Source organism: Orbicella faveolata, unplaced genomic scaffold, assembly GCF_042242905.1.
Source record: "Orbicella faveolata isolate gen_17 unplaced genomic scaffold, um_ofav_v1 contig_3, whole genome shotgun sequence".
Lineage (NCBI taxonomy): Eukaryota > Metazoa > Cnidaria > Anthozoa > Scleractinia > Merulinidae > Orbicella > Orbicella faveolata.
The window spans coordinates 22,649,052-22,661,345 of NW_028301558.1; the positions used below are offsets into that span (position 1 = coordinate 22,649,052).

The 12,294-nt window shown below is 38.4% G+C and overlaps 2 long non-coding RNA genes across 3 annotated transcripts in view; one reads left to right on the forward strand and one right to left on the reverse strand.

Annotated features, from left to right (window-relative positions):
• Positions 1-12,294, forward strand: part of LOC110052995 (uncharacterized) — a 208,340-nt gene that overhangs the window by 135,506 nt on the left and 60,540 nt on the right. The window lies entirely within an intron of this gene.
• Positions 4,950-8,331, reverse strand: LOC110052984 (uncharacterized). Of its 2 annotated transcripts, none has more exons than XR_016209903.1 (2): positions 8,084-8,331; positions 4,950-5,344 (listed from the first exon to the last, which is right to left on the reverse strand). It is a non-coding gene; the product is annotated as an uncharacterized LOC110052984 (long non-coding RNA). The 2 variants fall into 2 exon arrangements; XR_016209902.1 differs by having other exon boundaries at positions 4,950-5,347; positions 8,084-8,327.

Consider the following 12,294-nt stretch of genomic DNA (forward strand, 5'->3'; position numbering starts at 1 on the left):
ATAGTTCTTAAATATTCCTGCAATACTTGAAGTTTGAAGCATAGGTTTTTGAATTGCGCAAAATAGTAAGAAAACCTCTTTTCCATTAGATTTCAATTGCAACAAGGGAATCAATATAATATCTTAAACGCTTCCTTCATGATCGAGGTATATTTTACAGCTTTTTAAAAGACGGGTGTCCTTCTTTGTCATCGCTCATTCGGCGGAACTCTGTGGATGATATTTCTTTTTTTGTTCATTTATAGCCGGACTGACTTTGATTTAATTCCATATCTAAGTAGCAAGATAAAGATATTCAAACTTAAGGAATTTGAGATCTGTTTTTTTTCCTTGTGAGGTGAAATGTAAATGTCAATACGACACGTATCTGTTGGTTTCACTTATCGAAAATAAGTCGACGAGGTAAATAACATACGAGTAGTGGTTATTCTTAGTTGATATCTTCTATAAATAAAATCTTGATCTAAGATCTGCATGTTTTAACATTTAAATTTATATTGTTGATCAGGAGATTTAATTATCTACGTAGCAATGGATTGAATTGGAAATTTTGTGTTTCCATAGCTCGGTAGCGATTTACATATTACTGGACGTAACTAGTCCACACATCGTGGAGTAAACAGAAAAAAGAAAGCCCGTTTTTATCAAGAAAAAAAGATTTGAGCCAGAAAACTTGTAGGGATAGTTCAGTTGACTAATCGAGGTAAATTCAGGTAAGCACAGCGAGTACCGACCTTTAGTCAAACAGAGAAAGTATCTGTTAAATTATTATCAATGTCTCTGCATGGTATGTTCCTGAAACTACTTGGGGCTAGCTTTACGTAGTGTTTCAAAACTTAATTTCTATTCTCATTGAATGGTTAACGATTTAAACATTTATTCATCCAACTGTTAAAAAGTGACCCAGTGGTTTATAATTATCACAAAAGAAGTATGACTAAACATTTTGCTCAAGCCTGTCAACTCCCTACTTAAGGTTTTTATTAGACTTGTTACAATCTTATCTTTTCAGCCTGTGGTGGGTAAAATTGACAATACGGTTTGCATCTCCCCTTGCTTTACTGACAGTGTATGTAATGCCTTCGTTAACCGGTTGTGCCTTTGAAAAGGGATTGTCGGTGGAGCGTATAGTTCATACAAAAAAGATCAAGTATAACAAGTTTGAAAATTGGTTGCTAGGGAAAACAAACAAGGCCGAGTCTGTATTCTAATGATAATCCAAACAAGGAAGAGCCCCTGCTAGATGAAAGCACAGGGTGGAAACGGAAGGAAGTCATTGAGTGCTTTATTTTGCTTTTAATTGGCTGTACACTTTTTAAAAATACCATTTCAAACCTGACTCAGCAAACTTTCAAAACCATCACATGGGATGTTTACTATTTACCCATAAATTCAGGAAATTTGGGTAAGAATTTTAACGGAAAGACAATTTTGGCTTGACCGACTGGAAATGTTCGAAATGAATTATAATGGAACGTCTTGAAAGGTAGTTCAAAATACCGGAATGGAAAATGTGCTTGCCATCAGCCATTTTTGACCGCCATCTTGGAATTATGATCAGGTCAAACATCAGGCATTTTTGCTTACCATTTGCACAAACTATCGACGAACCGGTTTTTCCATGTAAATGTAATGTTAAAAAACCACGCTAACCGGTTTCTCCGCTATCACGATTCAAGTCAGTAATAAACATTTTGCTAACAGGACCAGTTTTTTTTTTTGTGAGGGTCAACGAAAGGAAAGCTTAAAACACTTCTGCTTTGATACTCGGTGGAAACATTTTTACTCCTGGAGATACTTGAACTGATTTAGACGAAAAGTTTTCTTTGAACAAGCATTTTACCTCTAAAATCATCACGACAATAGATTATTTTTATCTGTGAAAAGAGATATCTTGCTTGAATCAGCAACTTATAAAATTAAGAATACGGCCTGTACAAAGAAGTAAATTGTTCATACTTACAATTTGGGTGTTTTGGGAAAGTTGTTAAAACAATGTTTGGAAAAATTACAGATGCTGCTATCGGAGTACATTTTTGGTATACTAATACAATCGAACCTCTATTAAGCGGTCGCCTGTGAAGCGGCCACCCTTTATTAAGCAGCCAATTATCAAAGTCCCGAAATTATTGAAATGCCGTAAAATTAAAATACTGTAAATGGAACCCCTATTAACTAGCCACCTCTATTAAGCGGTCGCGGCCACCTTTTGGTCATTCCGATGAGGGTTTTCCTATTGTCTTTACCCTTATTAAACGACCACCGAAAATGTAATGCACGTAAAAAGAGGGCGTGGGCCATCAGTTTTTGAGCCCTTGGTAGGGCCTGAGGGTGGGTCGTTCAATTTTCAGCTACCCATTGGGGTGGGTCATCCTGCTTTAAAACAGGAATTAGCACACACTTGACACAATCGACAACAGACAGATTCAGATTTCAGATTTTTATTGTTTGCACTATTCCTTACAATAATTCTATTAAACAACTAGATTATGAGCTCGAGATTTCTATCGCGTAATAGTTGACGAGGGCGCAGCCCCAGTCAACTATCGCGCGAATAGTCTAACGAGCGAATAGTCTAATTGTTTTAGTATAAATCTGCTAGTCGTTCAAAACTTAATCCAAATCCTCTTCACAGACACTTCGAAAACGCCAAGAAGCGGCCGTCATTTTGTAAACAAGGGCACACTGGTACGCTACTCACTATCTATCACAGAATAGATAGTGAGTAGCGTAGCCAATCAGAGAACAGCATTCGTGATAAAACGCTAGTAGATTTATACTAAAAGTAAATATTACATATTACCAACAAAAACACAGAAACAAAAACTAGCAATAAATAGAAAGTAAATGTGCGTAGTGACCAAAGTAGCTAAGGCTTTCGGGTTGGTCTTTGCCACGATAAATTAACTAACGCAGACGTCACTCCTTCCAGTTCCAAAGGACGAAAACTTAACGAGCCGTGGCTGAGAAAGTACATTATGACTAGTGTACAATAGGGATGGCAATTTCATGTATGTAAAACCTGTACGAAAACTAAGAAGTCTAACAGAATGAGCAAGGAGTACCAGGGCAGAAATTCTCAAAATACTGCGCTCATTCGACATGCTGATCTTCAAGAACACCAAATGGCCAACTTGTGTCTACATGCTATTTTTCCCTAAGGGTACCGGACACATGTTCATAGAACTGGGACTCACACTCTTGAGCCAGGAACTTGTAGTTTACTGGCTGTGTGAGTCCCAGAACGGCGGCCCCAAAAACAGGTAAACAGAACGTATGTACGTACTCATTCACAGTCTGTTTTTGTGGGGGGTGGGGGGTGGGGATGGGTACTGGTCTTGTTACTAAGGGTGCTTTGTGCATTTTGTAGGACGGGGGAGAGTTTACAGCAAGTTTATCGCATTTATTTGCAAGGATAATCTCTGTTGACAAGTACATTTTTGTTCCTCTCTCGTTTATTCCTTCAAATGATTGCTTTTAAATTAACACAAGTTTTGATGGAACTATGTCACTGTTTACTTATGCCACTGATAGACACGCGAATTGATCACAAGTATATTAACCACTGAAACAAATGAAAGAGTAAATTGAGCAAATCTAAACTAGACTTACATGAAGGATGTGTGAGGCGTACACAAAGTCGACCAAGATGTTTGCGTTCTTTTCGAGACATGCACAGGTTATCAGCTCATTTTAACAATCAAGTTTGATATTGACTCTATCACCATTGGTTATTTGTCTGGAGTCAACAAAGCTTTTATTAAGCTAGGAGGTCTGGATACTAAGGTAAGGTTAAAAAGTAAAAGCTTTTCCCCGGAACCTTGACCTTAAAATGGATCGTGGCAAATCCAATGGACAAAGACCGTAGGTCGAAAATTAGAAGGCTGTGCGCGCGTCCTGTTTTGTCTGCCACATCGCTGGACGATGTGACAGAGTTATAAGCTAATAATGTGAGAGCACGATAAACAGGTGTACGCAAAGAGGAGATAAGCGTCGGCAAGACGCCGACAGATTCTCAAATTCCCCCTAAGACCTTACAGTGACAGTAACTCCAGCCTGATTGGGCTCAAGCAACGATAAATCACAGCTATCTTCACTAATTTTCGCCGTGAGCGTGGAGCCGCATCAGCAGACCAGCATTCCATCTAAGGTACCGCTGTTTGATTGAGGGAAGTCTATTAGAAAAATGCGTTTTGATTTCTTAGGTCGCGTAGCATTGAAAACAGTGTTATAACAAACATGCCTCAAACCGCTGGCTTATACGCTGAAATGACAGTAAGAAAAGGGAAATTAAAGATCTACTTCGCTTTTGCTCAGTCGAAATAGATGGACAAACAACAATTCAATACGCTTTAAAACTGCATAGCAAGTTCGTAAGACATGATTGCAAAACTACTGATATATGAGTGAGAAAGTTACCACCTTCTTTTAATTCCCGGCAAGGAGGGGTTTAGTCTAGGATGCTAAAACTTTCAATAGCACTTCAATTATAACAAGGGGCAATTGTAATTGACAAGTAGGTTTTTCCCAATTTAAATTTTCAGGGATAATTCGTTCGCTCAAGAGAGGACAAAGGGCAGGAGAGTCAATTCTCCATATAGGTCTTATTTCCAAGGTTCCTTCTCAAGTTCTTTTGAGAACACTCCCCAATAGCCCTTCTTGTATTGCAAAATTTAGTCACGTGGACAGCACAAGCAGCTTTACAAGCTTCCTTCAGGAAGACATCGATGCAGCGCGGGTGGTAATATCATCAGTGGGAGGACTGGATCGATACCACATCAAAAAATAACCTGAAAGCGATCACCTTAGGAATATGACCTCGCTTACCCCTTCATTCTCTCTTTGTTTGTTCTGTTGATATATTTTTAAGTTTTCTGCTTACCTCATAATGATGATGATGATGATGATAATTTTAATAGCCTTTCGCTAGATCTAAATAAAGCTACTAATTTATGTTGGCTGGTTTAGTAAAGGAATTGCTTTATTTCCCATTTTATTGCTCTATCCGTATATAGACTAATTTTCTTTCCTTTGCACAATTCAAAAAGAATTCATTAAGCCAGTTTAACAGGTTCAACGTTGATCCGCGCAATGACATTTACAATTAGTCAATTAAACAAAGTCAAAACTTATGAACATACATATTTGCTGATAATGACATGTATCTTTATCAAAATTTGTAAAATGTAAACTACAGTGCATTAATGTCCGGTATTTGCGAGAAAACGGGGCCAACAGGTCAGAAGTCTTCGTCCCTTGCTAGTTGAGCGGCACGCAGAAAACTCTCTCTTCTGTAGTCGTTCGGACACGGGCAGACTTTGTTACAGAGTTCTCTTATGTAGTCCTGCTAGAGAGAAACGTTAAACGAAAATCAGATTAAATTCTTCTCCGAAAAAAAAAAAAAAAAAAAAAACGTTTAACGAAACTTAAACTAAATTCTTCAGTTTTTGGCCGTAAGTTGCGGCATAATTATGAGAAATCGTAGCGATGTTGATAGCAACATGCGTTCAGGCGTTCTTTTCCTGCCACGTGGGAAAAAAAGAACGTGCGCGGCAGCAGTTATGCGTCTATCAATGTTAAGTCTGAGGGAGGGGGACATCGGGCATACGTGGGGCATTTGACTCTGATTGCCTTTCCCACCCTCGGAAATTTGCCTAACTGTCCGGCTGGGCCCTAGGGTGGCGACGTTTGATATTTTTGTGAGGAGGAATGGAACCACTTGTTGGAAGCACTTGTTTTTCAACGAATGGAACAACTACTTCTCACTATTCACTTTCAATGTGGTTAAGTCTGCATACGAGCCAAGTGGCCCATCAAGACCGGAGCTTATCCCGGTTTCAGTAGCATGAAGCGACTAGGAGTATTTCTATACCCCCTGGATAGGATATTAGTCCATCGTAGGGTTACCCCCAGCATTAAATTCGCCGGTACCCATTTATACACCTGGGTGGAGAGAGGCACTGTGAGAGTAAAGTGTCTTGCCCAAGAACACAACGCAATATCCTCGGCCAGGGCTCCCACCCGGACCGTTCGATCCAGAGACGAGCGCACTAACCATGAGGCCGCCGCGCCTCACTCTCAATATAAATTGATGAAACACCTCACTTCGCGGAGATTGCGCGGATTTTTAATTTATAGTTCCCTTTTCGTCATAGAATGAAGCGGTGGGATTCTAATATTTTCCATGCATTGACAGCTAGCCTGCGAGTAGGCTCACGTTTGAACAAGAGGGCGCGGCGTAGCCGCGAGCGCGAAATCGAGCGGTGCACGTGAGCCTGTAAGCAGGCTCATGTTGGAGCAAGAGCGCGCGGCGTAGCCGGGAGCGCGAAATCGAGCGGCGAAGCCGCGAGACGAGAAAGTGAGCCTGGTCTGATCTCTGCAAATTTTTTATTTCCAGCCCGGAAACCGCAGAAAAGAATAAGTCAATTAATTTTCACCGCAAGTATTAAATTTGGCAGCTCAGATTTCTCGGGAAAATTGTAAATCTTCTTCATAACAACTTGCAGGCGCGATATCCGACGTTGATAAAGTTTTGTCGAAGAAAAAACCGTCACAGTGTATGTCTGGCCAGGACACACACTTGATTCCGAGTGATCTTGATTTGGCAGTCTGGTCTTTGCTGGTAAACAGGCAAACGCCTTCGTGTTGTTTCGTTGCCCGCTTGCAGTGACATACGTTTGTAATAGTTAACTCTTTCCATATGCAATCAGCAATACGACAAGTAAGACTTAATTCATTAACATACTTTCAACTGCTATTTCCTCCTCCCTCTTTAGCTAGTTTAAAATTGAACTAGAAATAGACTCTTAAACGTGTTAAATCATCAGTAATACACGCACTCAACTCTTCCTCTGACTCCAAATCTGGACGACTTATTTTTTATTGTGAGACGTGCGGTTAATTACCGACTCCATGGGGATCTATTAAATCGCTCCTCATCAAACATAATAGATTACATACATACATACATACATACATACATACATACATACATACATACATACATACATACATACATACATACATACATACATACATACATACATACATACATACATACATACATACATAAACTTTATTTGAGTGTCGGAGTATTTAGCTAAAGATAACTAATTGGGGACACTAACATAAATACAAATATAAAATATAAAATATAAAATACTAGTATTATATAAAATATATAGATAGTTAATGACTAAAAATATTTTTTTTAGCTAGTTAAAAAATAAGTTCAAGATTACTTAAATTAATTGACAGTTTGCTCGCCTTTCCCTCTTTTCGACCAATGGCATTTCACTTCGCTCAGGCGAAACAGAAATGAAAACATTACAGAGATCAAGGCAGGCTCACTTTCTTGGCACCTCTTCGCCAGACTCCTTCCCGCCGCATCGCTTTGCTCTTCGCCGCTCGCGCGCGTGAACCAAAGGTGAGCCTGCTCGCAGGCTAATTGACAGCAAGACATTATGCTATCTTGAATTGAATGGATGCTTGCAAGGCAACATGCTACGGCACTACGCTAAGGTAGAGATATTTGATCTGATTTTACTCATTTTTCGGGCCCTACTGTGGGGTCTTTTACCAAAAAATATACTGAAAAGTTAAATGCCCCACATATTCCCAAGGTCTCCCTCCCACCCTCATCTTGTGCTTAACATTGATAGAGATGCATTACTTCCAATTCAAATAACGAGCAAAACGATGAACACAATTAATACCAAAAAAAAATACTGCATACCGCTACACGTTACATATTAGTTTTAAACCAATTATAGCATAAGGGCGACCTGTTCTGGCCGCAAAACAATGTGTTGTCGTTCACGAACTAACAATTTCATTGATAACACTGGATTCTAGTGCTATGAAAACATTTAGTGACTGAAGTACTTTAGGAAATTTAGTTTTGAAACTGCAAGAGGAGGAGGAGAAAATTGTATGGAGCAAATGACAAGGCAAATTAAAAAAAGGAATCATAGTTGTTTGTGGAATAAAAGATTTCGTTTATTGTTGCATCTCACGGCTAATTCTGACCGGAGAATATGAAATCGGCACTAGTCTGGTCGGCATGTTACGCAACTTAGCATACCTGGTCATCGCTGAGTTCCATTTTGCTTCCCCTCTTGCCAACCCTTTGCACTCCAGCTCCTGGTGTGAACGCGCTGCCCGAGGTTAAAAGAAAACACACGAGGAAACCCAGGAGAATCCAAGATAGTGCTGTGTTCATTTTGATCCACTTATAAAACTCCGTAGCCGTTTCCTCGCGAGAGTTTTTGATCCCTTAATTAAGAACGGCTGTTTTAGAGAATTTGTTGATCTCTACATAGCATGAAGGGTTGCCTTTTATAGGTTTGGGCATAGTGGAGGCTGATAATGGTCAATGGTAATTTCCCTTGAGATGAAATGCTTCCTTAATGGGAAATAATGTGAGATAATCAATTTATGAACAAAAGGCAAATGAAGTTTCTTTCGCAGTTTCCTCCTCATACGCTATTTTATCCCCCGCACTTAATAACACATCGCCCCAAGATTTACTTTGCCAATTTGCTTCCTAGTTGATGACAAAGAAACACTGTGGACCTTTAATATCGAGCGATAAGGCCGGAGTAATTGCAAAAAAAAAAAACGGAAAGCCTACTTAGGTGTCTCATGTCACCTTTGCATTAAGAAAGATGTAACAAAATAATGTCTTTTTCCGATTTGTCTGCTTTCAAATTTATGATTTTAATGTATAGGACTTGTAAAAAAGGACAGACAGATCACTAGCTGTTTTTTAATTTTCTTTTTGGCATAATTACCCATTAGATATATTGTATTCCATTTACAAAAGCAAATTTATTCTTCAATTAATTACTTTTGATGGCATTAAACTACATAACGCTTACGCCTACGCTGGCACAAATAACAACAATAGACTTGGTATTGCACTGAAAGGTTTAAAGTAATTGCCATGAATTCCTCGTGACAGCAAGAGACCAATAATACACATGTGCTCTAATAAACAGTTCTTTTAAATTTTGTAGTTCTCCGTTTTAGAGTGTAAAGTTGAGACGAAACATAACCAAATTTGTAAATTTATAAAATTGTAAATTAACATTACTTTTAATTTCTGTTATTTTTTCCGCATCTGACAAGTGAAGTGATCGCTTTTGTACTAACATTTCTTTGCCTAGATATTTCCTTTCAGATCCGAAACTAACTTTGAAGTTACTGTTATAAACTTTCCACATTGCGACTCCCTCTTGTATTTTTAACATTTACTCCTAACGTACCTGCATATACTGAAGCTAGAATGCAAAACTTAAAGTACACGCCACGGGGAGATTAAGAAAAAAGCATTTAAAATACATGACTTAGCACATGATCTCTCTTCTCATTTTTCTATCAGCATACGAACGAATGAACGAACGGTTTACTTATTTACAGTGAGGATTTGAAAAACATCTTAGCTCTCTATAAAACGAAAGCAAGCTTTTAATTCGCGTTCGTAACATTTATAACATTCTTCTATCAAGATCTGAGAATTTTGCTGGGTTTAATCGTTATCATCCCATCTATGCACGGATTTACCGATACCTAATTCAGGCGATGTTTTGACTCCCTCGTTCTTTGTCTTTTAGTCCTCATATTGAACACATTGCATGAAGTATGGTTGAGAAGAATGTCACGGTCACGTGGCTTCATCTTTGATAACATTTGTAAGGAGCGATTGAATCTAAAGAAAATAATTTTTTCCTTATACTTTGGAAACCAATGATTCAATGACACAAATGTTGTTAGAGTGTTTCTCCATAACGCTGACTTTGTTGATCACAGCTTTGGAAGTTGATAATTAAAGAACTATTCAAGGATAATGAGAGTTCAAATAACGTGAAGAAAGTGTGATTATTGTTATTAGGACGTGCGTTGAAAGTGAGACCTGCTTGAGAGGACGAAAGGGCACTATTACCTGTGTGCTTGTGCATAGAAAAATGAAATATTGAGGGGTAAGGTGACAAAGAAAACAGATAAGCCGAAGTGCTCAAAATGTACCTTCTTTGGAATAAAGCCAGGGAGACAAAAGTAGTTTGCTTATCATTCGCATAGGAGAGAAAGGTCAAGCAGTAAATGGATAACCAGAGATAACTGAACGGAAGGGGAAAAAATACTTACATTAATATTATGACTATCACCTACTAGCGGCTCCCTTTAATCACTGGGCAGTTATTGCAAAAGATAAAGGAAATGACATCTTGAGTAACTCGATGGAAATTAAAATGTACATTTAATTTAAATACGCTCAATTATTCGTAATCCATTTTTGAAAATAAAGTTCAAAGTAGATGAAAGAAAAGCATCCCAAGGGCAGATATCAGATTTATCGCACGTGCTGCAGGGCATGGGTGTTACGATATTGCTAATGGTTGGTCTCGTCGCCGGGCATAATATGTGATGATCTTCACTCACATTCTCTTAAGTTGGGTTAAGGGTTGCGACTTTCGTTTCGTTTCCAACCCTTCATACCCCTTGTGCGTCTAAATACTTATATCGTCTCATTTTCTCCCGTGCATCTTTCCATACGGGTTTCTTACGTTCATTTTCTTACGCTTGAGGCTACACCCAAATGTTTTACGTAAATGGTGGTGGTGATAATATATTGGCCATGTAACGAAAATCAATCGGTACTTCTGAAAAAGGCACCTCATCATTAATGAAATAGCTAAGTTTGTGATATTGTTTATTATATAACTGAGAAAATTACTTTATTGTGAGTGGCTGCGGAGAGCGTGCTGACTTATTGTTTATGTTTAATTGCACTGCAGTGAAAATTAGCGAACGCGCGTTCGTTTTTTCTAAATCATGTAATGAATGTCTTGCGAAAACGTAAGAAAACTCGAGCAATTGAAGTGGCCGAACACAGTTTTCAAGTGCCTTTGCCTAATTCACCATTACTTTTAAACTGTTTATGCTTTGGCGCCCGTTTTTCTGCAAGAGTCAAGGTTAACCACAGAAGGGTTTATTCTCGCATTTTGGCTAAGGTGTGTGCTGTTGCCATGGCAACGGGACTGGTTAAAAACAAGGCTTAAAATGGTTTTTGTTTATTTTTAAAAAAATCCAGTCGTTAGATTTTTTTCATCATTTGCCCACTACGAATTGACATTAAATCCCTTCTGTCAACACTGGTCTAATAAAATTTTGACGTAGACGATTTTCGCAATTAGCCGTAAATCGTTTTCATTGCATGTTCTGTATTATTAAAAATTCCCTATGTCAAAATTCAGATTTTTTGTGGTAGATCATTCACTTGGTTTCTGAACTATTTTTATTCACCAAATTTCTTGAAATTCTAACGACTGGATCGCAAGTTTCTGCAAAAGCAATCGGTCTCAATTTTTCGAGCAACTGCGCATGCGCTGCATTTAACTGGGTTCTTTCGGTAACAAAGAAAAAGCTGAGAATTGCTGGGTTCTTTGCATCGTTTACCTTTCTAACCTATCTTTGTAATAAAAGACTAAAGCCATGAATACACTACTAATAGACGAAAATGGCACAGATAATGCAGGTGTTGAGGAAATAAAATGATCGCTCTGTTGACGGCATGTTTGCGGTTTTTTGCAATCCTCGTGTGCGCGCTGAATTGCATCAGCAAAAGCGCGCGGGAAAACTGTGTTCGGCCACCTTAAGGATCAGCAACACTACTTGTGATGTTTGAAAATTATTTCGAACTCACAACTCTAATAACGAAATAACAAGATCTTACGCGAACGGTTTATAACTATGAGAGAATTTCCAAATATCTTTCGTAGTCAAGATAAATCTTCGCATCCATAACATATACAAATCGCAGTCAAGAAATTTTTTAGAAGGTTGTAGCATAAAAATGTTGGTAAGACTTCGGATGTTATAAATATTTGTTTATTCTACAAGATATGACCCTCACACTTGCCACTTTACTAATTTTATAGTGCTTGTTCCAGCCGCATCTAGGGATGTTTGTTACCAAATGCAACCCAATATCTTAAGCTGAGGAAAAGGTGTAAGCATCTATTATTCGAGATGTTCCTCTAACCACATTCACGTTTTGTTCTTAGTATGTTTCTTGTTAAAGTTCTTAGAAAGTCTGCTTTATGCATGTGGTGGCTCAACGCAGTTTCCAGCACTTAGATTTTGATATCATTATAACCACTCTTTATCATTTGATGCAACAATAATGGTTTTACAAAACTGTCCAATCATTGGTGAACACGTTGTTTTTATTTTCGTGACACAATAGGTTACCATAACAACAGTATGACCTACTAAATACACCCTCAATTACAG